We start from the raw sequence: 27,919 nt of genomic DNA on the forward strand, positions 1-27,919 counted from the left end.
TTGCTTGGACAATTCCATAGACAGAGGAGCCTGGCAGGCTACAGCCCATGGGGTCGCAGAGAGCTGGATACAATTGAGCAGCTAACACTTTCACTCTCAATGCCCTGTGAGCATAGAAGTGCGTGATCCCTATTTTAGAGCTATGTCACATTTCAGTATGACCTCAAGGTTACAAAAAAATATTTTATTATTATGAATCACCATTTAAGCTTTACCTTTCATCCCAAGTTACTGGTACATATTAATTACATCTCTTAATACAAAAAGGGCTTCCCCTGTGGCTCAGTTGGTTAAGAATTCACCTGAAATGCTGGAGACCTGTTTGACCCCTGGGTTGGGAAGATCCCCCGGAGGAGGGAAAGGCTCCAGTATTCTGGCCTGGATAGTCCAAGGGGTAGCAAGAATTGGAGATGAATGAGTGACTTTCACTTTAATACAAAATGTGTATCTTATGATGCAAATAGTATTAATTCATATTTCCAACAACTTTAAAAATACTTTATAAATAAAACATTTACTATCTAAAAGGTCAACATGTTATAGCATACAGATGACAACTCTTGCTATGACAGATATTTAGGTTTTCTGTAAACTTTCTCAGCTTATCTTATTTAGGATCTGGGACAACATTAGGGTTCAGGAGAAATGAGCATTCACTCTTCTCAGGGCCCCTTATAACACGGACTGAGACATTATGTGGAGGCTCTATACTACTGAACATAAACCGAAATGAAACTAATGTAATGGGAATAGCTAAGTTAAGGAAATCAGCAAAACTTTTTGGGAAAAATAAAGTTATCTTGATCTTATCAGAAACATTGGAATTTGCAAAATACGCACTTTGTAGTAGGCCTTCCCGTCCTGTTACTAGGGGCACCATGTTGTGAAGTTGGGCCAATGACAATGGACAAAAATCTTACTTTAAATTTTATATAATTACCTCTTTATGCAGCAAAAAAGGAAGACATCTTTTCTTGTTTCTCCTGTGCATCCTGCCTCCCTCAGTTTTATTCACAACACAGTTTGAATCTTGATGAATCTAACACAGAAACTGTACAGATAAACACCTCCAGCTGAATAGCACAGAGAAGAGAAGCTGGAAATGTTCCCTCCTAATGAGCCGTGTCATGAGGACAGTGTTCTGAGCCCTGTTGAACAACACCCTGGGAGCCACAGGCTGAAAATGAGTCTGCTCGTGGGTTCAGCCAGAAATCGAGAGCGGAAGGGGTCCTGACACCCCTGGTGGGGTGACTCTGACATTCAGACTGCAGTGTGCCTTGTCACAGGCCTGAGTGGTGTGTGAGCTGCTCCCCACAACCCACGGGAACTAGATCATCACATGAGCCCGATTCTCTGTCGTCTGTAAGAAAATTACAGTGTGCCTGCTTACCCAGCCAAGGGGAAAATCTGAGTCCCTTTCAGATTATACAAAAGTAGATATTTGTATTATGAGTACTTGGGGAGATGAAAAAAAAGAATGTCAGAGTCACAGAGTTAATGGATTTCGTGAAATGGTAGGAGCAGGAAGCAGGAGTCGGGACAGTGTCTGGATGCAGGTAGGGCAGACGTGACTCAGTAACATGACTGATGAAAATTCAGTGGCAAGTTTCAGAATCTCAGCCCAGAGGAGACCTGAGCGCATGGGGCAGGTACACATGTGGGTCAACTTGATCAGAAAAGGGGCCAGACCCGCCTGCCCACAGGGCCCCCGCTCCACCACAGATCCCTCTCATGGCCCAGGGGGAGGGATGGAGCCTCCCAGCCTCTCCTGGGGCTCATGCACTCAGACAACATCCGTGAGCATCCTCGCACCAGCATGGGGGGTGTGGAGACTCCCCCAACCCTTGGCACGGGTGCTCCACACATCACCAGAGACGTCTCCCTGGACACATGGCACGTTCACCCTAGAAACACAGGGGAGGCGTCTCGCAGAACCCACTCGCTTGTCTCACCTCACAGGGCAGCAACGATGATGCAGGGGGAACAACCCAACATCATGAAACTTAGAAGACACAAAATCTGTCGGCTCTAAATTACACAGAAGTGAAGTGAAGTCGCTCAGTCGTGTCTGACTCTTGTGACCCCCATGGACTGTAGCCTACCAGGCTCCTCTGTCCATGGGATTTTCCAGGCAAGAATACTGGAGTGGGATGCCAATTCCTTCTCCAGGGTTTGAACCTGGGTCTCCCACACTACAGACAGACGCTTTACCGTCTGAACCACCAGGGAAGTCCAGAAGAGCTATTGAAACAGAGAGACCAGTGTGTGCTCATCAGTCCCCAGTGAAGCCTGGGGACACTCCAATGGGGTGAAGAAGAGGGCAGGGGACTTCAGAAATTCCCATGACCAAAACAGCCAGAGACCAGCACCTCTAGGGAACTCTGAGGATGGGATCCCTTAGTAGGGTCAAGATCCAGCGAGAGGAGCAGGTAGACGATGCCAGGGCGTCCTGGCCGGTACCAGGAAGAGCAGTGATCACACGCCTGCTGAGAGTCAGGGAGGGCAGAGGCCTCAGGAGGCTGGCGGGGCCCCAGAGTCAGAGGGGAGCAGCGACATCACAGGAGCCCCAAACCGCAGGGTCGCAGTGCTGCCCGGGCATGGGCCCGTCCTCTCACAGGCGCGAGCAGCATCCTTGGTGCTTTGGAGGAAACCATGTCCTGATCCAAAGGAGTTTGTCCCAGGGTCGCAGGGAGCACCAGCCACAGTGCTGCCCCACTCACACTGGCCCCGAGAGCAAGAACCACACAGTAACCTCCGTGGGGCTTGAGAGGCTTTGGCAAAGTACAACCCCTCTTGATGAAAAAAATGAAATATCAAAGGAACTATTGAATTCCACTTATATATACACGCAACAACCTAAAAGCCGGAGACTTCCTGTGGAATCAAAGGAAATATTGCCACTCAGCCCAGGAGAAAGTAAGTCAAGGCCAGCCAGCATCCCATCAATGTCCACTGCAAGTGTTTACTAGAGCAGTTAGGCAGAGAAGGAGCCTCATGTACACAAATCAGAAATAAGGGGTAAACACACCCCTACTTGCAGACATCGATGCAAGCACTACTCGAAGAGTCAGACACGACTGAAGCCACTTAGCATGCACACATATATCACTTATATGCAGAATCTTTAAAAAAAAGACACAAATGAACTTATTCACAAAACAGAAATAGACCCAGAGACATAGAAAACAAATTTACATTGCTGAAGGGAAATCAGGGTGGGGGGCAATAAATTAGGAGTTTGGGATTAATAGATATACACACACTACTCTATATAAAATAAATAACCAACAAGGACCTACTGTATAACACAAAGAATAGCACTCAATATTTTGTATCTGAATTTATAAAAGTATCTGAAAAAGAATAACTGAATCACTGTGGTGTACACATGAAGCAAACACAACATTGTAAATCTACTATACTTCAATAAAAATAACATCAGAATATGAAGTCCTAGAGAAAATTTAAAAGAAGAAAAAAATTTTTCATTCCTTTTGTATACATTGTTTGTATCTATATGCTTATCATTTTAATAAGTGCTTATTATTTTTCATGTCTATCCTTTTAATAAAAAGACTGTGGCTATTAAAGTATGTTAACACACACACAAAAAAAAAAGAAGAAAAAATTTTCACTAGAGTTCATCCTTCAGTCCTGGTACATTTCATATGACATAAATTCAATCATCTCTGATAGAGTCTGTGTTTATAGGACTGAAAACTAAAGAATAAGACTCTTCCTTAGGATGTATGCTGTCCTGGTGACCCCATTATTACATACAAACACACCTGAAAGTATGAGAACCTTCCATATAAATTAAGAACAATTTAGAAGACAACACATTTCAGAATTAATTCAGATCCTGGTCCTATTCTGCCCCGATGCCCTCTCCTGGGTCCTTGGGCAAATTCACATTAGTCTTTTACAGGAAGCAGAAATCTAACTAAATCAAAATGAAAGACCTGGAGCTAGTGCCAGGGGTTCAATAAAGTGATTTGCGCTTCATCTAAATTGAGGGACACTCTCTGTAACACCAAGGCTTTAAAAGCTGCAAACTAGGTCCAGAACAGCTGTCAGCAAAGGTGACTGGTGATCATGACACGCAGGGGACTCTCTGCACGCACACTCCCTGGCCTCTGGGCCAGGCTGGCGACCGGAACAGGCTGGAGGGAGAGCTGACACCCATCCTTGTCCCTTTGCACACAGTCAGCCTTCCTGACCCGAGGGAGATGCATGAGGAAATTGTGGTACTTCCCTGAGAAATCAGAAGCAGAGGACTTCAGAACCCCCCCTTTCTCTCTGTCACCACCAGCCCTGTCTTGGTCCTTCCTTCCCAGGCTGAGCCGTGCATGTCCAGTCTGCTTCTGAGCCGTCTGCCGGGGCTGAATAAAACTTGAAACCCAGAGGAAAGCACAGCAAACCAGGTCCTTCCCCAGAGACCCAACAATTCTGCCAGAAGCACTCGAGGTTCTCACTGGTCTTCCCTAAATGTCAAAGGGAAAAATAGCAAATAAAGAAATAGGTTTGTGGGATCATAGGAACTGTGATTTCACAGCAATAGTGAAGCCAGCTGAGGACTGAAGGTTCGGGAAGCAGTCAGAAACAGAGCCCTCCCTCGGAGGGAGGGAAGGAAGGATGAAGGAAAGAAGAAGGGAAGGAGGAGTGAAGCAAGGAAATTTAAAAATGGAGATTATAAATTTTCAAATGTTTCTGGGAAACTGGTTGATGACTAACTTCAGCTTGCAGGATTGGCTGCGGGGGACCTGAATTGTAACGTCCTGAAGGAGTTGTCATGATGTCAAAGAAGACACAATGGTCTTGGAATCAGACACTCTGGATTCAAGCCCTTTAGAAAAAGTAGGAGGATCCTTTCTCTAATTTTCTCCTCAACCAGCAATTTGGTGTTCGTGCACTTGCAGTTAGTATCTAACAATGGGGTTTTCGAGTTGCAATACTGATTTTCAGCTACATGTCAGCTTGGCTGCCTTTTGGACTGACAGTTCCCCCTCCATGCCAATGGGGCAGCATCCCCAGTAATAAGAACCCACACCAGTCAGAAACAGCGGCCACTTCTTCCTGGACTCCAGAGCCTTTTACCCACCCAAAGAAAATTCAGGCCCCTTTAAATCTTAACCTTTTCTTGAAAGTTAAGTTAAATGAAAAAAACTCACCCAGAACCACTTTTTTACAAAGGAAGTCAGGAGGAAGTTTGGAATACAGTTGACTTTTGGTTACCATGGAAACTACTGCTAGCATCTCTCTTTTAATTTAAAGCAGTAGCTCAGAGGAAAACCTCTCACAAGTGTAGTTATTAACAACACAGAAGGAGCCCACTTGCACCTTTCCATTTAACGCCTTTATCATTCCTGCCCTACTGACAGGTTTTTCCATCCTAACCTACATCTAGAGAACACACTCTGAAAACTAGGACTCTGTAATCTAGCTGTTAGCTTTTAGAATGGGAAAAGAATGATCAAATTTGGGTTTGTCTGGCAAAGTCACAAACAGAACCAGACCTTATTAGGCTGTCAGATCTGACCCCTTTGCTCAGGAAACCAAAATGATAAGCAACTTTATCTTTGGGAACTTATCATGACATAATTGACAGTCCCAGGATAATTCTATCAATAAGTATTTTCTGAGATATAAACTTCATCTCCTGGTAAAAGAGGAAAATCAAAAAATAATTTCAACCGCTTTTGCTTGGAATTTAAGTTTTTCTGTTTTTGCTCTCGTCATGATCATCCTCCTAATACTTACCCATCCTCATTTGTCCCCCTGGTTAAAGGAGAGCACCCTGTGGAATGAAGTGGGCAGAGGGGGGTGTCTTTCCTCTGCTGGTCTCCGTCCACCCTGTGGCCAGATGCCCATTTCAAATCTCAGGTCAGCCGCTAACCAGCAATATGACCTTCCTCAAGGTTCTGGACTTGCCTATTCCCAGGGGTTTTCTCAGGAAAATGTGGATAGTAATACAGCACATGGCACAGGACGAGCTGACATAGGAAGAGAGGGCCTTTCAGGGCAGGGGCAGCAGAGACGCCCAAGGGGATCGAAGCGAGGGGAGCCCGTGGACAGACCTGCCTCCTGAGCCCACCGCTCTGGCCGCGACCCAGAGGGTGGTTCTGCTGTGGACGCAGTGGCGGGGGGCGGGGCAGGGACTAGATTAAAGGGTTGTTTGTCCATTTGTCAGACAACTCACGACTGTCTGCTTTGTGACAGGACCGGACAGAGCAGGAGAGAGAACAGACTCCTTCCCAGGCGCCGTTTCCACGGAGGGCGATCAATTCTCCAAAGCGGAAGTGCTAGCCCTGTCTGTGACAGGACCACGAGACAGGGGTGCTGCTTAAAAACACCAGGAACACGTCCCTGCAGGAACCATCTTTCCCTCGAGGCCTGCCTTTGTGAGGCGAGGGAGGAGGCGGGGGTCGGTCCCTGGAGAAGAGGGCGGTACCGGGTTCTAGGTGGATGAACAGTGTGCGAGAAGAAAGGAAAGAGTGAGGTGTGAGAATGGCCGAAGCGGTGAAGGAGGAAGGAGCCAACGACCTCTGCAGGGACCAAGGTCCCGCCACCCACAGCCCCCTGCAGAGCCCCGGGGAGGTCGGCTCCCTCAGGCAGGTCTCCGCGGGCTTCAGTTCTTCACGGGTCCAGGACTGCCCTGGAACTGATTCCCAAGTACTTCCGGGGCTATGCCTCCACCCGGAAGTGGTGAGGGTCAGGGCCATGACAGACGGTACTGCAGAAGCTCCTGGGCAGAGAGCCAGCACACGGGGCACGACTGAGGTGACAGGCCGCCAGGTGGCACCTCGAGCCTGAATTGGTCCTGGCGGGAGACGGGAGGAGCAACTCCACGCCCGAGGCCAGGGGCGGCAGCCGGGAGAGGCAACCCCACATCCAAGCAGCGGTGGCTGCCCAGGCACAGGAGGACCTAGAGGAGCTATCCCACGTTGAAGATCAGGAAGGGCGTCGGTGAGGAGATAGCCCTCGTCCAAGGTAAGGAGCAGTGGCTGCGCTTTGCTGGAGCAGCCGTGAAGAGATACCCCACGCCCAAGGTAAGAGAAACCCAAGTAAGAAGGTAGGTGTTGCAAGAGGGCATCAGAGGGCAGACACACTGAAACCATACTCACAGAAAACTCGTCAATCTAATCACACTAAGACCACAGCCTTGTCTAACTCAATGAAACCAAGCCATGCCAGCAGGGCAACCCAAGGTGGTGGAGAGGTCTGACAGAATGTAGTCCACTGGAGAAGGGAATGGCAAACCACTTCAGTATTCTTGCCTTGAGAACCCCATGAACAGCATGAAAAGGCAAAATGATAGGATACTGAAAGAGAAACTCCCCAGGTCAGTAGGTGCCCAGTATGCTTCTGGAGATCAGTGGAGAAATAACTCCAGAGAGAATGAAGGGATGGAGCCAAAGCAAACACGATACCCAGCTGTGGATGAGACTGGTGATAGAAGCAAGGCCCGATGCTGCAAAGAGCAATATTGCATAGGAACCTGGAATGTCAGGTCCATGAATCAAGGCAAATTGGAAGAGGTCAAACAAGAGATGGCAAGAGTGAACATCGACATTCTAGGAATCAGCAAACTAAAATGGACTGGAACAGATGAATTTAACTCAGATGACCATTATATCTACGACTGTGGGCAGAAATCCCTCAGAAGAAATGGAGTAGCCATCATGGTCAACAAAAGAGTCCAAAATGCAGTACCTGGATGCAATCTCAAAAACGACAGAATGATCTCTGTTCATCTCCAAGGCAAACCATTCAATATCACAGTAATCCAAGTCTATGCCCCAACCAGTAACACTGAAGAAGCTGAAGTTGAACGGTTCTATGAAGACCTACAAGACCTTTTAGAACTAACACCTAAAAAAAGATGTCCTTTTCATTACAGGGTACTGGAATGCAAAAGTAGGAAGTCAAGAAACACCTGGGGTAACAGGCAAATTTGGCCTTGAAATACCGGAATGAAGCAGGGCAAAAGCTAATAGAGTTTTGCCAAGAAAATGCGCTGGTCATAGCAAACACCGTCTTCCAACAACACAAGAGAAGACTCTACACATGGACATGACCAGATGGTCAACACCAAAATCAGATTGATTATATTCTTTGCAGCCAAAGATGGAGAAGCTCTATACAGTCAACAAAAACAAGACCAGCAGCTGACTGTGGCTCAGATCATGAACTCCTTATTGCCAAATTCAGACTCAAATTGAAAAAAGTAGGGAAAACCGCTAGACCATTCAGGTATGACCTAAATCAAATCCCTTATGATTATACAGTGGAAGTGAGAAATAGATTTAAGGGCCTAGATCTGATAGACAGAGTGCCTGATGAACTATGGACAGAGCTTCATGACATTGTACAGGAGACAGGGATCAAGACCATCCCCATGGAAAAGAAATGCAAAAAAGCAAAATGGCTGTCTGAGGAGGCCTTACAAATAGCTATGAAAAGAAAAGAGGCGAAAAGCAAAGGAGAAAAGGAAAGATATAAGCATCTGAATGCAGAGTTCCAAAGAATTGCAAGAAGAGATAAGAAAGCCTTCCTCAGTGATCAATGCAAAGAACTAGAGGAAAAGAACAGAATGGGAAAGACTAGAGATCTCTTCAAGAAAATTAGAGATACCAAGGAAACATTTCATGCAAAGATGGGCTCGATAAAGGACAGAAACGCTATGGACCTAACAAGAAGCAGAAGATATTAAGAAGAGGTGGCAAAAATACACAGAAGAACTGTACAAAAAATCTTCATGACCCAGATAATCACTCATCTAGAGCCAGACATCCTGGAATGTGAAGTCAAGTGGGCCTTGGAAAGCATCACTACGAACAAAGCTAGTGGAGGTGATGGAATTCCAGTTGAGCTGTTTCAAATCCTGAAAGATGATGCTGTGAAAGTGCTGCACTCAATATGCCAGCAAATTTGGAAAACTCAGCAGTGGCCACAGGACTGGAAAATCAGTTTTCATTCCAATCCCGAAGAAGGCAGTGCCAAAGAATGCTCAAACTACCACACAGTTGCACTCATCTCACATGCTAGTAAAGGAATGCTCAAAATTCTCCAAGCCAGGCTTCAGCAATACGTAAATCATGAACTCCCTGATGTTCAAGCTGGTTTTAGAAAAGGCAGAAGAACCAGAGATCAAATTGCCAACATCCGCTGGATCATGGAAAAAGCAAGAGAGTTCGAGAAAAACATTTATTTCTGCTTTATTGACCATGCCAAAGCCGTTGACTGTGTGGATCACAATAAACTGTGGAAAATTCTGAAAGAGATGGGAATACCAGACCACCTGACCTGCCTCTTGAGAAACCTATATGCAGGTCAGGAAGCAACAGTTAGAACTGGACATGGAACAGCAGACTGGTTCCAAATAGGAAAAGGAGTACGTCAAGGCTGTTTATTGTCACCCTGCTATTTTAAGTTATATGCTGAGTACATCATGAGAAATGCTGGACTGGAAGAAACACAAGCTGGAATCAAGATTGCCAGGAGAAATATCAATAACCTCATATATGCAGATGACACCACCCTTATGGCAGAAAGTGAAGAGGAACTCAAAAGCCTCTTGATGAAAGTGAAAGCAGAGAGTGAAAAAGTTGGCTTAAAGCTCAACATTCAGAAAACGAAGATCATGGCATCCAGTCCCATCACTTCATGGGAAATAGATGGGGAAACAGTGGAAACAGTGTCAGACTTTATATTTTGGGCTCCAAAACCACTGCAGATGGTGACTGCAGCCATGAAATTAAAAGACGCTTACTCCTTGGAAGGAAAGCTATGACCAACCTAGATAGCATATTAAAAAGCAGAGAGATTACTTTGCTGACTAAGGTCCATCTAGTCAAGGCTATGGTTTTTCCAGTGGTCATGTACAGATGTGAGAGTTGGACTGTGAAGAAAGCTGAGTGCCAAAGAATTGATGCTTTTGAACTGTGGTGCTGGAGAAGACTTGAGAGTCCCTTGGACTGCAAGGAGATCCAACCAGTCCATTCTGAAGGAGATCAACCCTGGGATTTCTTTGGAAGGAATGATGCTAAAGCTGAAGCTCCAGTTTTTGGCCACCTCATGCGAAGAGTTGACTCATTGAAAAAGACCCTGATGCTGGGAGGGATTGGGGGCAGGAAGAGAAGGGGACGACAGAGGATGAGATGGCTGGATGGCATCACTGACTCTATGGACGTGAGTCTGAGTGAACTCCGGGAGTTGGTGATGGACACGGAGGCCTGGCGTGCTGTGATTCATGGGGTCACAAAGAGTCTAACACGACTGAGTGACTGAACTGAACTGAACTGGAGCAAATACAAGGATGAAGCGGCCACCTCATGTCAGATATAGTGAATCTGATGAAAGCGTGTGTGGTTTTAACAGAGAAAGGCTGCAGCTTGGGGCGAAGCATGACATCCAAGCTGTTTTTCCCGTTGATTTTTACCTTTTTCCTTTTTCCTGGTCCACATAGTGGCAGCCCTTGGAAACTGGGCTCGGTGAAATCCAAAAGAGCTGAAATGAGTGTTTTCATTTCAAAGGCTTGAACTGACCTTTTCATTACACCAGCTTTAACAACATAAAAAATTAAAAGGTACAAGCTAATTGAGTTTCCTTTGTTGCCCTGGAAATCTCCAGTAATGCCATTTATGTTCAAACAAGGAACTTCACAATGGAAAATATGACAGAATTATTTTATTATTCAGTTCAGTTCAGTTCAGTCAGTTCAGTCATTTCACTCGCTCAGTCATGTCCGACTCTTTGCGACCCCATGAATTGCAGCACCCCAGGCCTCCTTGTCCATCACCATCTCCCGTAGTTCACTCTGACTCACGTCCGTTGAGTCAGTGATGCCATCCAGCCATCTCATCCTCGGTCATCCCCTTCTCCTCCTGCCCCCAATCTCTCCCAGCATCAGAGTCTTTTTCAATGAGTCAACTCTTCGCATGAGGTGGCCAAAGTACTGGAGCTTCAGCTTTAGCATCATTCCTTCCAAAGAAATCCCAGGGTTGATCTCCTTCAGAATGGACTGGTTGGATCTCTTTGCAGTCCAAGGGACCCTCAAGAGTCTTCTCCAACACCACAGTTCAAAAGCATCAATTCTTCAGTGCTCAGCTTTCTTCACAGTCCAACACTCACATCCATACATGACCACAGGAAAAACCATAGCCTTGACTAGACGAACCTTAGTCAGCAAAGTAATGTCTCTGCTTTTGAATATACTATCTAGGTTGGTCATAACTTTTCTTCCAAGGAGTAAGCGTCTTTTAATTTCATGGCTGCCATCACCATCTGCAGTGATTTTGGAGCCCCCAAAAATAAAGTCTGACACTGTTTCCACTGTTTCCCCATCTATTTCCCATGAAGTGATGGGACCGGATGCCATGATCTTCGTTTTCTGAATGTTGAGCTTTAAGCCAACTTTTTCACTCTCTGCTTTCACTTTCATCAAGAGGCTTTTTAGTTCCTCTTCACTTTCTGCCATAAGAGTGGTGTCATCTGCATATCTGAGGTTATTGATATTTCTCCCAGCAATCTTGATTCCAGCTTGTGTTTCTTCCAGTCCAGCGTTTCTCATGATGGATTCTGCATAGAAGTTAAATAAGCAGGGTGACAATATACAGCCTTGACGTACTCCTTTTCCTATTTGGAACCAGTCTGCTGTTCCATGTCCAGTTCTAACTGTTGCTTCCTGACCTGCATATAGGTTTCTCAAGAGGCAGGTCAGGTGGTCTGGTATTCCCATCTCTTTCAGAATTTTCCACAGTTTATTGTGATCCACACAGTCAACGGCTTTGGCATGGTCAATAAAGCAGAAATAAATGTTTTTCTTGAACTCTCTTGCTTTTTCCATGATCCAGCGGATGTTGGCAATTTGATCTCTGGTTCTTCTGCCTTTTCTAAAACCAGCTTGAACATCAGGGAGTTCACGGTTCACGTATTGCTGAAGTCTGGCTTGGAGAATTTTGAGCATTACTTTACTAGCATGTGAGATGAGTGCAACTGTGTGGTAGTTTGAGCATTCTTTGGCATTGCCTTTCTTTGGAATTGGAATGAAAACTGACCTTTTCCAGTCCTGTGGCCACTGCTGAGTTTTCCAGACTTGCTGGTATTACAGTTCAAAATTAAAAAGAATCACACATACCCTTACAATAACCCACTTCAGTAAGATTCAAAACAATGAGCACATTTAAACCCTTATGCTGAGAATACAGAAGATTTCCCTTCCCAGATATCTTTAATTAATACTGTACAGTACAAATCTTGTTGTTATTTAGTCACTAAGTCCTGTCAGACTGTGACCCCATGGACGGTAACCCACCAGGCTCCTCTGTCCATGGGATTTCCCAGGTAAGCATACTAGAGTGGGCTGCCATTTCTTTCTCCAGGGGATCTTCCTGACTCAGAGATGGAACCCATGTCACCTGCATTGACAGGTGGGTTCTTTACCACCTAGCCACCAGGAAAGCGCTACACATCTATAGAAGATGCTATACTTTGGTTGGTTCTGCTAGTTTTCAAATTTTTACAGTTTTTTTTAAAGAGCTTGATATGAGAGGCTTTTATAATTGAAAGAGAAAGAAGACCTTCAGTTTCATGGACTAAATCTGTCATTATGTCAAATTATAACTTATGTGAATATATGATGTACTATTTTGTATCATTTGGTCAACGATTAATTATTCCTAGTTCAAAGATGGCAGTATTTTTTATATTTTAAAACAAACATTTTAAAAAAGATTTCTGTTTTCAGTAAGCTAATCTATTATATTTATAACTTTAGGAGAGTCTGAAAATAACTCATTTCGTCAGTTTATTTTTTGAATACACAGAATTAAACTTAATTTAACCCACTATTATATAAAAGACCTTTCAATACTACTATACATGGTGTATATAGTACATGCAATAATATGTGTAATGGCCTGAAAATTCTCCATCATTCTAAAAAAAAATTTTTATTGGACTGTAGTTGATTTACAGTGTCGGTTTAGTTCGTGTTGTACAGCAAAGTAGGAGAAGGCTTGGCAACCCACTCCGGTACTCTTGCCTGGAAAATCCCATGGATGGAGGAGCCTGGTAGGCTGCAGTCCACGGGGTCACACAGAGTCGGACACGACTGAAGCGCCTTAGCAGCAGTACAGCAAAGTGAGTCAGTTGTACTATTTACAATAGCCAGGACATGGAAGCAACCAAATGTCCATCGACAGAGAACTGAATAAAGAAGATGTGGTATATACACACAAAAGAACTATTTTAGAACTGGATTTAGATTAAAAACATTAAAGCCCAGATCTAGGATCCTTGGTCTATTTCTCCATCATTTTATCCTATTTTACTTTACTTAATATTTTATTTTGCTTTATTTTATGAAACCTCTTTGGGTTGATGTATTTCCACTAAACATATGCTTCATATTATTTAAGTGAATTATGATACTTAATATTACTTCTGTGATTCTCGATAAAATACACAGCAAGTAACACATGTTAACCAAGCCTTCCTAGCGTCTGAGCTGACAGTAGCCATCCAGTCACAGATGTAAAATTATGTTGTTTTGGTTATTTGTTGGCCAATTATTGCATTGATTGTGTCATTAAAACCTGAAAACAAAATTTCCTCTCACCCTACACTCATGTGTTTTCCTTAGAATCAGAGTGATACTAGAGATTCAGAAACAATGTTTAATGTGTCTTCGTCGGTTAACATTTGTGAAATAGTCCTCAATGGGTAAATAATATTTTTTTAAATAAAGGATTCAGATTTCTGGTTCCACCTAAGACACAGCAAACCCAGCACAGACAATTCCCACCACAGTGAAATGAAATCACAAATGAAAACTATGGACAAAACACAAAAGCCACACTGAAAATCATGTGGCCACAGTCATCTCCAGTGTTCGGTTTTCTTTCTTCCCTTCACCTCCGGCTTTGACCCAAGCACACGCTGGCTGAACGGGGATGGCCCTGCAAAGGCTCACAACAAAAACGCCAAGAAAAGCCTGTCCTTCTGGACAGAATATTGAGAAAAACTGGCTCTCAGAGCCAACAGATAATGTGGAGAGAAATCTTTTCTTTGCTCCAGGCCTGCAGACCTGTGACAGGACAGGACCAGAGGAAAACGATCCCTGGAGGAAGGAACCGTGGAAAGAATCCCCAGTTCTGTGAAGACCACGCAGAACTGAAATCCGTGTTCTCTCCATTTGCCCTCATCGTCCAGCCTGTGGGCAGGACCAGTCCCACAGAAGAGCGTGACTGACAGGGGAGAAAACTTGGAGAATATTTCTAGCCATCGGGCCAAGGAGAGGGGTCCCTGGAAGTCAGAGAGTATGGGGGAGACCATAAGAGACCCCTAATTCCACGTAGGAAACAACAAGGTCCCAGACTCTCCCCCAAGCTGCCCGAGTCTGGAGCACACCCAGAGGAGCCGGGCGAGGGTGCTGTCCAGGGAGTTGCCCGTGTCTCAGGCAACCCCACACGATGCTGGGGGATTGTGGGGCAAACCCCAGCAGTATAGCACGGCTTGGAAATAAAGCTGATACTGAAGAACCAGGCACAGCTCAATCTGGATCAGTCTTCATCTAACTGGGTTGATTACCGGTCAAAACACACAAGTCCGTAGTCTCCGAATTTTTAACGGGGTTCAGGCACCTCACAATGTTGTATGTGAATTGTCTAAGTTACAACCCCAAAATGCCCTGACTTGCCAAGGGCTGTGAAATTCTGAACAGTTTTCAGAGGGAAAGACAGTCAAAAATGTCAACCGTCAGATGACCGAGATGGCAGAATGATCAGAGATTTAAAGAAACTCTTATAACCATCCTCCACATCACCGGAAGTGAACAGAAACACAGGCATTCTCAATAGAGAAGTAGAAATTCAAGAGAGAATGCAATTAAATTTGAGAACTGAGATACGCAATAGCTGAAAAATAATTCAAAGAATGGCCTCAGTAGATAAAAGGGCTGACTAGACACCAATCAAAAGATGAATAGAAATTATCCAATCTGAAGAAGAAAGAAGAAAGTGAGAAAAGAATGACAGAGTCAGGTTACAGCAGGACAATATCAAGCATTCTGAATTCTGACAGAATATCAAGTGTGTCACTGGAATGGGACCCCTCAGGGGGGAGACAGGGATTGGAACAGAAAAATGTACATGGAGAAATAGCAGCTGAGAATTTTTGTGAAAAATATAAATTTCACAGGTTCGAGATAAGCAGAACAAAGCAAAAGAAACCCAAAGAGAAACATGACCAGACATATCAGGAACAAAATTCTGAAAACTAAAGATTAAAAGAAATTCTAGAAATCAGCCAGTGAGGAACAGCATTTTACACATAAGGAAACAGCAGTCCTGAGGTCTGCAGATTTCCTGTGGGAGATCCCAGGATGGTATGTATGAGCAGAATGTAAACCCAGAATTCTACACCCAGAAAACACATTGTCCAGGGATGCAGGCTAAATGAAGACGTTCTGGGTTGAGACACTGTTCCTGGCAGACCTGCTTTCCTAAAAGAGATGCGGATGAAATTCTTCAGTCAGGGGTGAGATAGTCCTGAAGGGAAACTTAGGACTTTGGGAATACAGGAAGAACAATAGAAATGGAAAATGCCCAGGAAAATGTAACAGATGATATTTCATTTTAGAAGTTATTTAAAATGTATTTAACTGTCTGTAACAAGACAGGGAGTAAGAGATTAAGCAAGGATGGTACTCGGAAGCAGTACCATTCCTTCCGGCCTTGCCATCTCTCCTGGATCACCATCAGCCTCTGGACAAGATGATATACAGTGAAAAACTAATCAAAAAGAACTGAATCATCAAGAGTCATAAAATACAGTTATAAACTGTTACCCAAAGAATTAAAAGATTGGACCCAATGTATTAACGGCTTAGTTCAATCATACTCTTAAGAAAACACAATTCTGATGTTATATAACTGTTATTTAGCATCCAAAAAAATAGTCACATAACACATTTTATGAGTTATATAATAGCCATTATCAAAGCCCAATAATAAGTCATGTAAATGGCAAAAATTATAGGCCATTAAAATTATTATAATAGGGAAAACGTACCATCTAGATACTTTCCTTCAAACTTAATTCAAATGGGGCTAAAATATCATGGTTTCGTTTCCAGGGTTACTTTCTGTTTCAGTATTATAGTCCTTATTATTTGAAGATTAAATGTTACAAATTCAAGCAATTAGTATTATTGAACTTTTTTTTTGAGAATTTTTTCAAAGTGTATACCATGTACCAAATGTCCTAGAATCCCTGCATGAACATGAATATAAAATTATATTTATTAATGATGGTGAAATCAAAGATTCATACTGTAACCTTAAAGACAACAAAGGAAACACTGAGGAATCAGGACTTCTCTTTCTTTGGGGAGTTTATACTCTGCACTTGCTTTGTGTTATCAGTCACCATGACTTCGTACAAATCCTGCTACACCACTGATTCTTGTTATTTATCCCACAGCTGACATTCTGCCATGCTCAGGATACATATAATGGGCAGCATCTCTATAGTCAAAGCTATGGCCTATCCAGTAGTCGTGTATGGACGTGAGAGTTGGGCCACAAAGAAGGCTGAGCCCCAAGGAATTGATACTTTCAAACTGTGTTGCTGGAGAAGACTCTTGAGAGTCCCCTGGATAGCAAATAGGTCAAACCAGTTCATCTTAAAGGAAATCAACCCTGAATATTCTGAACTGATGCTGAAGCTGAACCTCCAATACTTGGGCTACTAAAGAGTCAAAATGTTGGAAAAGACTCTGATGCTGAGAAAGTCTGGGGGCAAGACGAGAAGGAGGTGACAGAGGATGAGATGGTTGAATAGCATTACCGACTCAATGGACACACGTTTCAGTAAGCAGGAAGGACAGGGGAACCGGGTGTACTGCAGTCCATGTGGTCACAAAGAGCCAGACACTAATCAGCGACTGAACAACAAGAGGTGGAAACGACTGCTTCAGACACTTTTAAAACTGAGTCCAAAACAAGAAGGGACAACTGGTGTTATCCACTGCATTCCACAGACCACTCCCGTGTGGGGCCGTGAAGGAGCCCGCACACACGTCAGTCCACACCTGCAGAACCTGGCGGAGAAGCAGGCACACGCAAAGCAGAGCGGACAGCTACAGCCAGGAGCCTGAGGCTGCTGAGGGAGCAGCAGCAATGACCGCTCTCAGCGGTGGGGTCCTGCCTCTGAGCCCTGAACCCAGTGTGGCTGGCGTGGGGCTGAAGGTTCTGGAGACCAGACACTTTGAGAGCTGATGGCATCGTGGACATTCCTACCACTTAGTCCCCACTCTCCCAAAGCCTGGTGGGATCTAGGGAAACCCCAGCGATAGTCCTGGAAGCTCTCCAGGGAGCTTAGGGGATTCCACGTGATGATTAACATGGTATCCACAAGTGGGCATTTGCAGTAACCCAAAGGGAAGGAAATGGACATGAGTTTGAGAAAATCCTGGGAGATAGTGAAGGACAGAGAAGCCTGGCGTGTTGCAGTCCACAGGGGTCACAAAGAGAGGACACGACTCCCTGAGTGGCAACAACAAAGGGAAGGAGGCCCACCTAAATGCCCATCACCAACGCAGTGAGCAAGTAAATTGTGGCTTTTCCACAGTGAGATCCTACATAGCAATTTAAAATGCAGCAACATCAGGAAAATGCAACAACAGAAATTATGTCTCGTGAAAGAAGCCAGATGGCAAAGGGCACCTTCTCTACAATCCATCCATCTGAAGAGCAAAACCAGCAAAGCCCACACCATACAGTGGGCACAGCAGTCAGCCGTGAGCAGGGGAGTGACCACAGAGGGCTGTGTGGAGGGCAGGCGTCTCACTGTGACAAATGTGCTTTCCCCTGATCCTGGCTCTGATTACACAGCGTCATTTATTTTTGGAGCTTCAGTGAGTTGTACATTTATGTCCTGTTTGGTGATATATAATTTTTCAGTAAGAAGCAGAAATAAAATATGTTTTAAGTATCCTTATGCAGTTCTTTGGTTTAACTTAAATCTTACTAAAACGTGATGAAGCCACAGAATCTAAACTTTTCTTTTTATTTTATTTTTTTAAACTTTTTAAATGATATGTATGCACTTCTGATAGGAAGAAAACAGCTCATGAACCGAAGTAGAACGGTGTGACAGACCATGTTGAAATGGATGCTTTATTTGCTCTTCAATATAGTCAGTTCTTGTTCAGTGTGAATGTTCTCTTTGTAAGAGACTTAGTGCCCTCAGATCAAGTTATAAAAATCACATGTTACAGTGGGTGTCTCAACATCACCACCAAATGTCTCAATGTCACGGTGATAAATTTCTTTTGTCTTGCAAGAATGTCAATAATAAAGGAGTTTTAATACTTTATTAGATAGGATATCAAATAGGGCCCCCAAATTTGAAAATTTCCATAATATGACTAAAAGTGCCAGACTAGTAGTGCCAGAAGAATTCTTAACAGCTCTGCAAAAAAAAAAAAATTTAGTTCAACAGGCCTGATACTATCCATTCTTAGAAAGACCTGCTCAGAAGCTTGGCACCTGGGAACTTCAATGATAAGTGGTCTAAGATCCGGTACAGTACGGGAGCTTCCCAGGTGGCACAGTGGTAAAGAATCGCCTGCAAAAGCAGGAGATGTCAAAGAGGCAGGTTTGATTCCTGAATTGGGACAATCACCTGGCAACCTACTCCAGTGTTCTTTCCTGAAAAAATTCCATGGACAGAGGAACCTAGTGGGCTGTAGTCCATGGGCTCATGAAGAGTTGGACACAACTGCGCACAAGCTGATATAAGAATTTCCCTAAATGATGAGAGTAGCTCAGGGTGCCAAGGCTGTTCTGCAGACAACACAGTGAAGCCTTTGATGAGGGAACTTCCCCAGAGAGTGTTAATAGTGTAGAATCTAGAAGCTGCAGGACCTGCAGACTGTAATGCATCCTTGCCTGTGGCTGTGGCAGCTGAACCCAAAGGCAAGGAGATGGTGCCTTTTGTAGAGGAGAAGTGGGTGGTGGAGCTGGGACAGGGCTAACACACTCTGGAGACGGGAGGAAGTGGGGGTGGCAGGTCACAGAGCAGAGCAGAAGCAGAATGGAGGCCGGCTTCCTGGGGCCCAGAGGAAGGGGCTGCTGGCCGTCAAGGATGTGGGGGAGGCAGGCGCAGCTGGATTTCTGGGCGTGAAATGCTCTCTGTTGCATGTCTGTCTTCCTGCAGTAACCATGGGGACACTTCCTCATGTAGCTGACCTTTTATGGGGGGCGGGGGGCTCAGAGAAGAGGACAGGAGAGCTAAATTGGCGTGAACCCATTAGACATTCATTCTCAATTCTCCTTTTGCTCTTGTTTCTGAGCTTCTCAAGAAGCTTTCTGAATAGGCTCTGAGGCTCGAAAGGGATTTCCTGCAGCCAAAGGAGGCGCAGCCCATGGACTCTGCGCCCCCGGGCTGCATGACCATGCAGCTTCGCTCTGAGAAGCTGAGCTGATGATGATAAGTGCTTTTCCACTGGGTCGGGTGATACTGAAAGGTATCGTGTGACTGGTGATCATGTGAGCTCCTTGCAAACAAACATGATGAAATTTTGGTTTTGTGTATCAATATTGCCAGCTTGATTAAATTCTGTCTGCCACTGAGAAATGCATTTGCTCTTGTTTGTTAACCAAATCAGAACTCAGAGAAAAGTACATTAAAGAAGTTAATGAACACCACCCCAGGAGCCCTTTTGGAAGCCAGACTAAAAGCTTTCCCTGACTGGCTATCAGCTGCATACTCCAGCTCCTTAATCGTCAGTCCCTGTGATTCTCTTTGTATAGATTTAGGGTGTGTTCTAAAGAGGCTACTCAGTGCCCCCAAAGAATATTTCCTTTCCTGCTACACCGAGTCCTGGCACCTGCAGTGTGCCCCAGAGTCCTGTGGAACAGCCAGGAATAGCTTGATTTTGTTAATCTTCTATAGGAAAAATATGACCCTTTGAAAACTGCACTCACAGGTGATTTTTAAAATAGTGATATTTGTGTATGAGCAACAGCAATTGCTTAAGCTGGTTCCTTCACCCAGAAAGAGCGATTATAGAAAACACTGAGCTGCTGTCTTAGCATCTGTAGTTGAATTATGTATGTGAAGTTATGCCAATGACAGCTTCTTAGCATAACGTCCCCCAGGTGCATCCAAATCCTGCATGAAAAAAACAAACAAACAAACAAACAAATCCTGCATGATTCCCTGGTGGCTCAGGTAAGAATCCGCCTGCAATTTGGGAAACCCGGGGTCAATCTTTGGGTGCAGAAGATCCCCTGGAGAAGGAAATGGCAGTCCACTCCAGTATTCTTGCCTGAAGAATCCCATGGACAGAGGAGCCTGGTAGCTATAGCCCATGGGATCACAAAGAGTCGGACACGACTGAAGTCACCTAGCCTGCACACTTCCACTTGCATGAGGTGTATAAAACAGCCAAATTCATAAATTTGGGAAGAATGGTGGTTGCAGGGAAGCATGGTGGTTGCAGGGGCTGAGTGAGAGGGGGAAACGGGGACTTGTTCAAGTGGATATAAAGTTTTAGCTATCCAAGAAGAACAATGTTATTCATAACTGCCACAAATCAAAGGCAGCCAAGATGTTCTTCAGTAGGTGAAGGAATGAATACATAAACTGGTAAATCTAGGCAGTGAAATTTGTGCAGGAATTATTTTTTTATCAAGCCACAAAAAGACATGGAGTAAATTTAGATGCATGTTACTCAGAGGAAGATGTCCATCTGAAAAGGCTAAACACTCTATGGCTCCAACTTTTGCCACATAGCATCCTGGAAAAGGCAAAACTATAGAGATGGATGAAGCTATCCTAGATGATGCTGTGAGGGTAGATACATGCCAAAATCCATGGAAGTTCCACACCAAGAGTGAATCCTAATGTGCATTGTGGCCTTTAGTCAATAATAACATGTCAATATTGGTTATCAATTATAAACACACCACACCAAGGTGTGTGTGTTAGTGGTTCAGTCACGTCCAACTCTTTGCAACCCCGTGAACTGTAGCCCTCCAGGCTCCTTTGTCCATGGGATTCTCCAGGCAAGAACACTGTGGTGGGTTGCCATGCCCTCCCTCCAGGGGATCTTTCTGACCACGTAAAGGTAAGATATTACTCACAGGACAAACTGTGTGGATGGGGGAGGGTATACATGGGGCCTCAGCAATTTCTGCGGTTTTTCTATAAACCCAAAACTTCTCTGAAAAATAAAGTCTATTAGAATCTCAAAATTTTTAAATGTAGGGTTAACAATAAGAAAAAGAAGACAAAATTTTTAAAGTGCATTTTAGGTTCTATCTTGGGAATTTTATCTTGCATTTCAGTACTTCCTACCTAGATCAGGACTCCATGGAGGAAACAGGATGAAATGTGAGAATAAGCAGAGAATGAGCAAAGATGTCATGCTCATTGTTTGCAGCATGACAAGTTTAGCTCCTATCAGACTCTGAACCATCTACTGTACTGGTTTAGTTCCCCTTTGCCTCTCACTCTTCCAGGCTTTCTCTCTAATCTGGGCACCAATGTGACTCAGCAAAGAAAAATATTCTAGCAGAACCACACTATTTCATTATATTGAAAGAACCAGTAAATGCTAAGCAATGTTAATCCATTCATCACATAAGTTATACATTATATATGAATCCCATTTTATGGCAGCCTCTATAACAAAGCTCAATAACTCAGCAAAAGCCCCTGGATATTTTAAAAATAAGATCTACTGGGCTGACATTTAAAATTGTCTCATAGTCTCTGAGTTATTATGCAAACATTATCTTTGCTTTGGCAATGCGGATGGCTAGATTTATGGATTAACCTTTACAGAGTTTTGGATTTTCACCAAATAATTGGATGAAGTTGAACCAATGCCAGAATTCAACCAGCATAGTGAAGGAAATTTTTAAATAGAGAATGCCTATGAGCAGGGGAAAGTGGTTTTTTGTTTTGAAGAGATACAGTGTTCGTTGCAGTTGGCACAGTTGATTCTAGCACAAATGGAAAAGCATTATGGTCCTGTGTCCACTGTATACAGCTACAGAAATGAACTGTCCAGTCAGTGCAAGTACAAACGAAAAAATTAAAGGCTTTTCTGGTCATAAATACTGCTTAGGTGATTTATAGGATTTCTGGGTATTACAGAATTCCACAAAGACCCAATGAAACCTAAATCTCCAGCCCATCTTTCTGCCACCTCTGGGCTCACTGTTCATTTTGATTCATTTTAGTTGGAGACAGCCAAAGTCAATTGGTCTGTAAGCGCAATTGCTTCTCAGATTAATTATTTTTTCTGGGAAGAGCTAAATCTAATAAACTGGAACCTTTTAGGAAATAAAACCTTGCTTGGATAGGAGTAATTAAAGCCTGACAAGCTATGACCTGCACATTTTCCTATACTACCTCTCCCTGCCGGTTCTTGGTGGCCTGACCTGGAATTTGCTGTTTTCAAAGACAGGTGGTCATTTGAGGAGTAGGTTTTGATCTAGTGACCATATGACTCTCCTGAGGGTGCTTTTCTCCTCGGGGTCTGGTTTTGGACTCCAAGGTCACATATAATGCTGGCAGAAAGCCTCTTTTGCTTCTGCACCAAGGACTATGACCTGGTGCCTTTACCAAAGAGGAAAATGGTGCCCTGTCTTAGAAGTAATAACAGGATGAGTATTAAATATTCCTAAGGGGGACAGGAATACATTAGTTCTTCCAGGGCTTTATTGTTTGCATAATAATCTTCAAACCAATTTTTAAAAGGTATGAAATTTAGAGTGATTATAGAAATTTTATAATAAGCAGTAATAAAGCAAGAAGCATTAAAATATAGCTCAAAAGACAGAAAGTATTTAAGTTTAATACATTCATAAAATGAATACTTACTGAAGAGGGCAGAAATTAAATAAACCAAACAGTTTTTCCCTTTCCCAGTAGACACATACTAAATCCCCAGTGATGGATAATCATTTTTAAAATGGGTGATGCACACTACACTGAATGACAGAAGAGTTTCAGTGAATCAAAACTATGTGTCCCTTTTGGAAAATCAACTAAAAATTGGTAGGTGGTTGGCCTAACCAACCACCCTGTGAGTGTTCAGATGGATAAATCTGCAGGCCATCTCTATAGAGATTGAGATTTACTATCTCTAAAGAGAGGGTCTTTGTTAATCAAGACTGAGCAAATCTCTTCAAAATGGACAATTACTGGTACTAAGTAAAGTGATAGATGCAGATGGCAATGTTAAAAATATTTTTAAGAGCCTTAAATAACCCTCATTTTTAACACCAAAGGACCTTTAGAGAAAGAAAACATAATAACTTCACTTGGCTGGAAAAAGCATGGCCTCCAAAACAGACAAGTCTATTTGCTAAGAGGAAAAAATAGTTGATTTTCAACTTCTTGCTAAACAAAATTTAGTCCTTAATCAACTAAATCTGAAGATATAAGGCAAGTAACCCAAGAAGGCCTGTTGATAAGAGACCCCAGAAAGCCCGGATGTGACCTTTACTTGAGACTCAAATTGTCCCTGAATTTTGTAAGTAGGACATGGCCACCACATGAATGCTTAGAGAAAAGTTCATTCTGAATCATGGAGGAATGGTAAATAGGTCTGATTCTGTTAGCCAACATGTAAACATCCAAAATTTGTATCATCAATGTTTCCTAAAAGGAAAAAAAGCAAGTGGGACTGAAAGCGTATTTGAAGAAAAAAATGGCTATAAAGTTCCCAAATTCAGCAAAAGAAACAAACCTACAGATTGAGGAAACTGATCAGACTCCAGCCTGATAAGCCTAAATAGATCCATGCCAGGACACATGTGATTGACAGTCAAAATTCTGAAAAGCCAAGTCAAGGAAGAGCATCTTGAACAAGGTACAGATTAAAGGCATATTGACTGATGAGAAAACATCATTTCAAAGGGCAGCAGACTCCTCATTTCAAACACCAAGACTAGAAGGAAGAGACACAACCTTATCTCCGTGATAAGGTTCTGTCTCTGTGAATGTTCCATCAAGTGAAACTACATGAAGACATTCTCAGCCAAAGGAAAAGTGAAAGACTTTGTCTCTGGGATAATGATAAACAGATCACCAGGAAGAAATGTGTTGCTGAATGGAAACACAACAGATAATAGAGCTTTGAAATACATGAAGAGTAAACCTGGTAGGACTAAAGGGAAATAAACAAATCCACAATTGCACCTGGGGACCTCCACACCTGTCACCGCTCAGTAATTGATGGAAGTCACTGCACAAAAATTCAACAACGTGTAAAAGACACGAACAACCAACAGGACCTATGGAAAACTCCATCTCTGCAACTGTCTGGAGGGGACACCTCCAGATCCCCAGGACTGGAGGCCATCAGGGAGAAAGACTGCAGCCCCACGAAACTGTATCCATCTGTCTGCTTTAAAGGGTGCTCCCTGGTGGCCCAGGGGTAAAGAATCCGCCTGCCAAGCAGGAGACTCAGGTTTGATCCTTGGGTCAGGAAGATCCCCTGGAGGAGGAAATGGCTACCCACTTGGTAGCCATTCTTGCATGGAGAATTCCATGGACGGAGGAGCTTAGCGGGCTGCAGGACGTGGGGTCGCAGAGAGTCAGACACTGACTGAGTGCCTAAACAGCAGCAACAGCAGCAACCCACCTCAGGGTCTGGCATCCAGTCAGCCTGAAACTAGGTGCAAAAGGGGAATTCTTCCCTTGGAACACTAACAAGTGTCAGTTGGTGAGGATGTGGAGAAAAGAGAAGCCCTGTATACTTCGGTGAGAATGTAAATTGGTACAACCACAATGGAAAACAGTATGGAGATTCCTCAAAGAAACTAAAATTAGTGCTACCATATGATCCAGCGATTCCACTTCCGGGTATTGGTCTAAAGAAAGTGAGAGCACTACTTTGAAAAGATAATGTACCCCTGTGTGTGTGCTCCATCTCTTCAGTCTTGTCCGACTCTGCGACCTCATGGACCGTAGCCCACCAGACTTCTCTGTCCATGGAATTCTCCAGTCCAGAATACTGGAGCCGTTCCCTCCTCCAGGGGATCTCTCCAAATCAGGGATCGAACCTGGGGCTCCTACATTGCAGGCAGATTCTTTACCATCTGACCCACCAGGGAAGAACATGAAGGAAAAGACATTAAAAACACAGTGCCTTTTATATTCAGTCCAAAAAAGGAAATCCTTTGTAAACACCTCACAAAACAGATACAGGATCTTCATCCTGAAATTGCAAAATGCTAATGCTGACAGTTTTGGAGAAATTACCATCTAGCCTTGTCTAGATTTGACGAGAACACATGGTCTTTTCAACATCCTTTCTGATACATGACATTTAAGAATACATCTTCCACTTCAGAAGGTCAAGGGAAGAAATTTAACTTCACATAGGTTTTTTAAAACACCCCTGAATGAAGTTAACTTTATATGAACAATAATTCATTTATTCGTTTATATGCGAGTGTGCTAAGTTGCTTCAGTCGTGTCAGACTCTTCGCAACCGTGGACTGTAGCCCGCCAGGCTCCTCTGTCCACAGGATTCTCCAGGCAAGAGCACTGCAGTCAGTTGCCATTTCCTTCTCCAGGGAATCTTCCAGATGCAGAGACCAAACCCGCATCTCTTCCATCTCCTGTAACGGCAGGCGGGACTTTTTTAACCGCTAGAACCAACTGGGAAGCGTTCATTTACGTAGTCAATCAATATTTATTCCAATTGATCCTGTAATATATGCTACAGGAAAATGATAAAAGTGTATAAAGAAGCTCATCCTTTCAACAAGCTTTTCAAGGGAATAAGAGACACAGATAATAACAGAGCTGGACATAAGAAAACTGTCTTTCTTTAGGTACTAAATTGTATAATAGGTATTAAATTTAGGTATTAAATTCAGAAGGTTGATTTGATTATTCATAGGTATCCAAAGTTACATTAATGTAAGCAGAAGCAGTGAATGTTATGTGCTTATAATCTATTTGTCTTAATGCCAAATCCATAACAATTGATAAATTTGTCCTCACATAAACATATGTGTATATTTCACTATAATTGTCAAAAAGATGGTTTAAAATGCTGGTTTCCATATTCTCACAGAGATACTCTTGGCCTACCATATACTCTAGGCATCAAGGACAGAAAAAAAACCAAAACATTTCTTTGTCTAAGAGCTCTGGTCATGCTGTCCTTTTCTTTCAGTTATCTCTACAAAATGTTTCAAAATATTCTAAATAAATCCAAAATAATTTGTTAAGCATTCATTTGCACCCAGCATGATTTGATTAGAGTTAAATTAGTAAGTGTCCAGTTGGACATTTGTTCAGTTCAGTTCAGTCCCTCAGTCGTGTCCGATTCTTTGCGACCCCATGAATCGCAGCATGCCAGGCCTCCCTGTCCATCACCAACTCCCGGAGTTCACTCAGACTCACGTCCATAGAGTCAGTGATGCCATCCAGCCATCTCATCCTCTGTCATCCCCTTTTCCTCCTGCCCCCAATCTCTCCCAGCATCAGAGTCTTTTCCAATGAGTCAACTCTTCTCATGAGGTGGCCAAAGTACTGCAGTTTCAGCTTTAGCATCATTCCTTCCAAAGAAATCCCAAGGCTGATTTCCTTTAGGATGGACTGGTGGGATCTCCTTGCAGTCCAAGGGACTCTCAAGAGTCTTCTCCAACACCACAGTTCAAAAGCATCAATTCTTCAGTGCTCAGCCTTCTTCACAGTCCAACTCTCACATCCATACATGACCACAGGAAAAACCATAGCCTTGACTAGACAGACCTTAGTCGGCAAAGTAATGTGTCTGCTTTTGAATATGCTATCTAGGTTGGTCATAACTTTTCTTCCAAGGAGTAAGCGTCTTTTAATTTCATGGCTGCAGTCACCATCTGCAGTGATTAATTCTAATGATGATGAAAAAAAAATGATGAACAGAAAACATAGTTTAGTTCATAAATAAACATTCTTAGCTCCCAAATGCTTGTTACGGGAAAAGTTCAAAGTTTAGACCAAAGAATCGATTCTCTTTCATCAGAAGACCTTACAGAGAAGACAATCTTAGAGCCTAGTGAGCTGACGAGATGGGGTTCCATTCGGAAGTGCTTGAAGACCACAGCTCTCATTAGAGCACAGTGTGGATAATTAATTGCTTGCTGTCTCTCTTCCCTTCTGCTCTGTAAGCTTAATTAATGAGTGCGAGAATCTCATCACTCTCACTATCTCTCTGATTCCACAGGAGGCAGCCCACGTGCCATGTGGAGGATGCACTCGGAAGAAACAGCAAGGGTGGAGCCCGGGAAGAACAGCATGGGGGCCTCAAGTGCGATGGGAGTCGGAGGGAAAGTGTGCACAGCTCCTCTGCTCTGTCAGCCTAGGGCCCCGGCGCGCCTGCGGGATTCATTCCTTAGTGCTCCCCAGCAGAGTGCGCCCACTTCCAACGCGTGCAGATGGCATTGGCCCACACCTCCTCGCCGGAGTCCCCATACCCCCACCCAGAGCCCTTGCTGCCCTCTCCTCAGTGTCCGAACTGCAGCCCTTTGTTAGCCCAGGGAGAAGCCCTGCAGTGCCCGCGGTCACACCTGCTGGCACCCCATCACGGGGCCACACACAGCCCCTCGGCCAGAGCTCAAGATGTAGAGCTCCTCGCATCTCACCAGACTTCAGCCCCTACCTCTGTGTCTATGAATACTGGGAAACTCCCCTTAAATAACCCCTCAGCTTCTCATCATCCTGTGGATCTGTACTTTCTCATTCCTGGTTCTTCTCAGTATGAACACACACACGTATACACACAGCTCACTGATACCTCCTGGAATCATCCTTACATTATAAACAAACTCCAATTTACCTTCTAATTTGTGCAGAAAATTCTCTCCATTTCTTGCCTTGGCTGAAACCTGGCCTT

At 43.7% G+C, this 27,919-nt stretch overlaps 1 pseudogene; it reads left to right on the forward strand.

The window, feature by feature from the left end:
• LOC102178030 overlaps window positions 1-27,389 on the forward strand; it is a 105,265-nt pseudogene extending 77,876 nt beyond the window's left edge.

This window comes from Capra hircus, chromosome 24 (assembly GCF_001704415.2).
Source record: "Capra hircus breed San Clemente chromosome 24, ASM170441v1, whole genome shotgun sequence".
In the NCBI taxonomy this organism is placed as follows: domain Eukaryota; kingdom Metazoa; phylum Chordata; class Mammalia; order Artiodactyla; family Bovidae; genus Capra; species Capra hircus.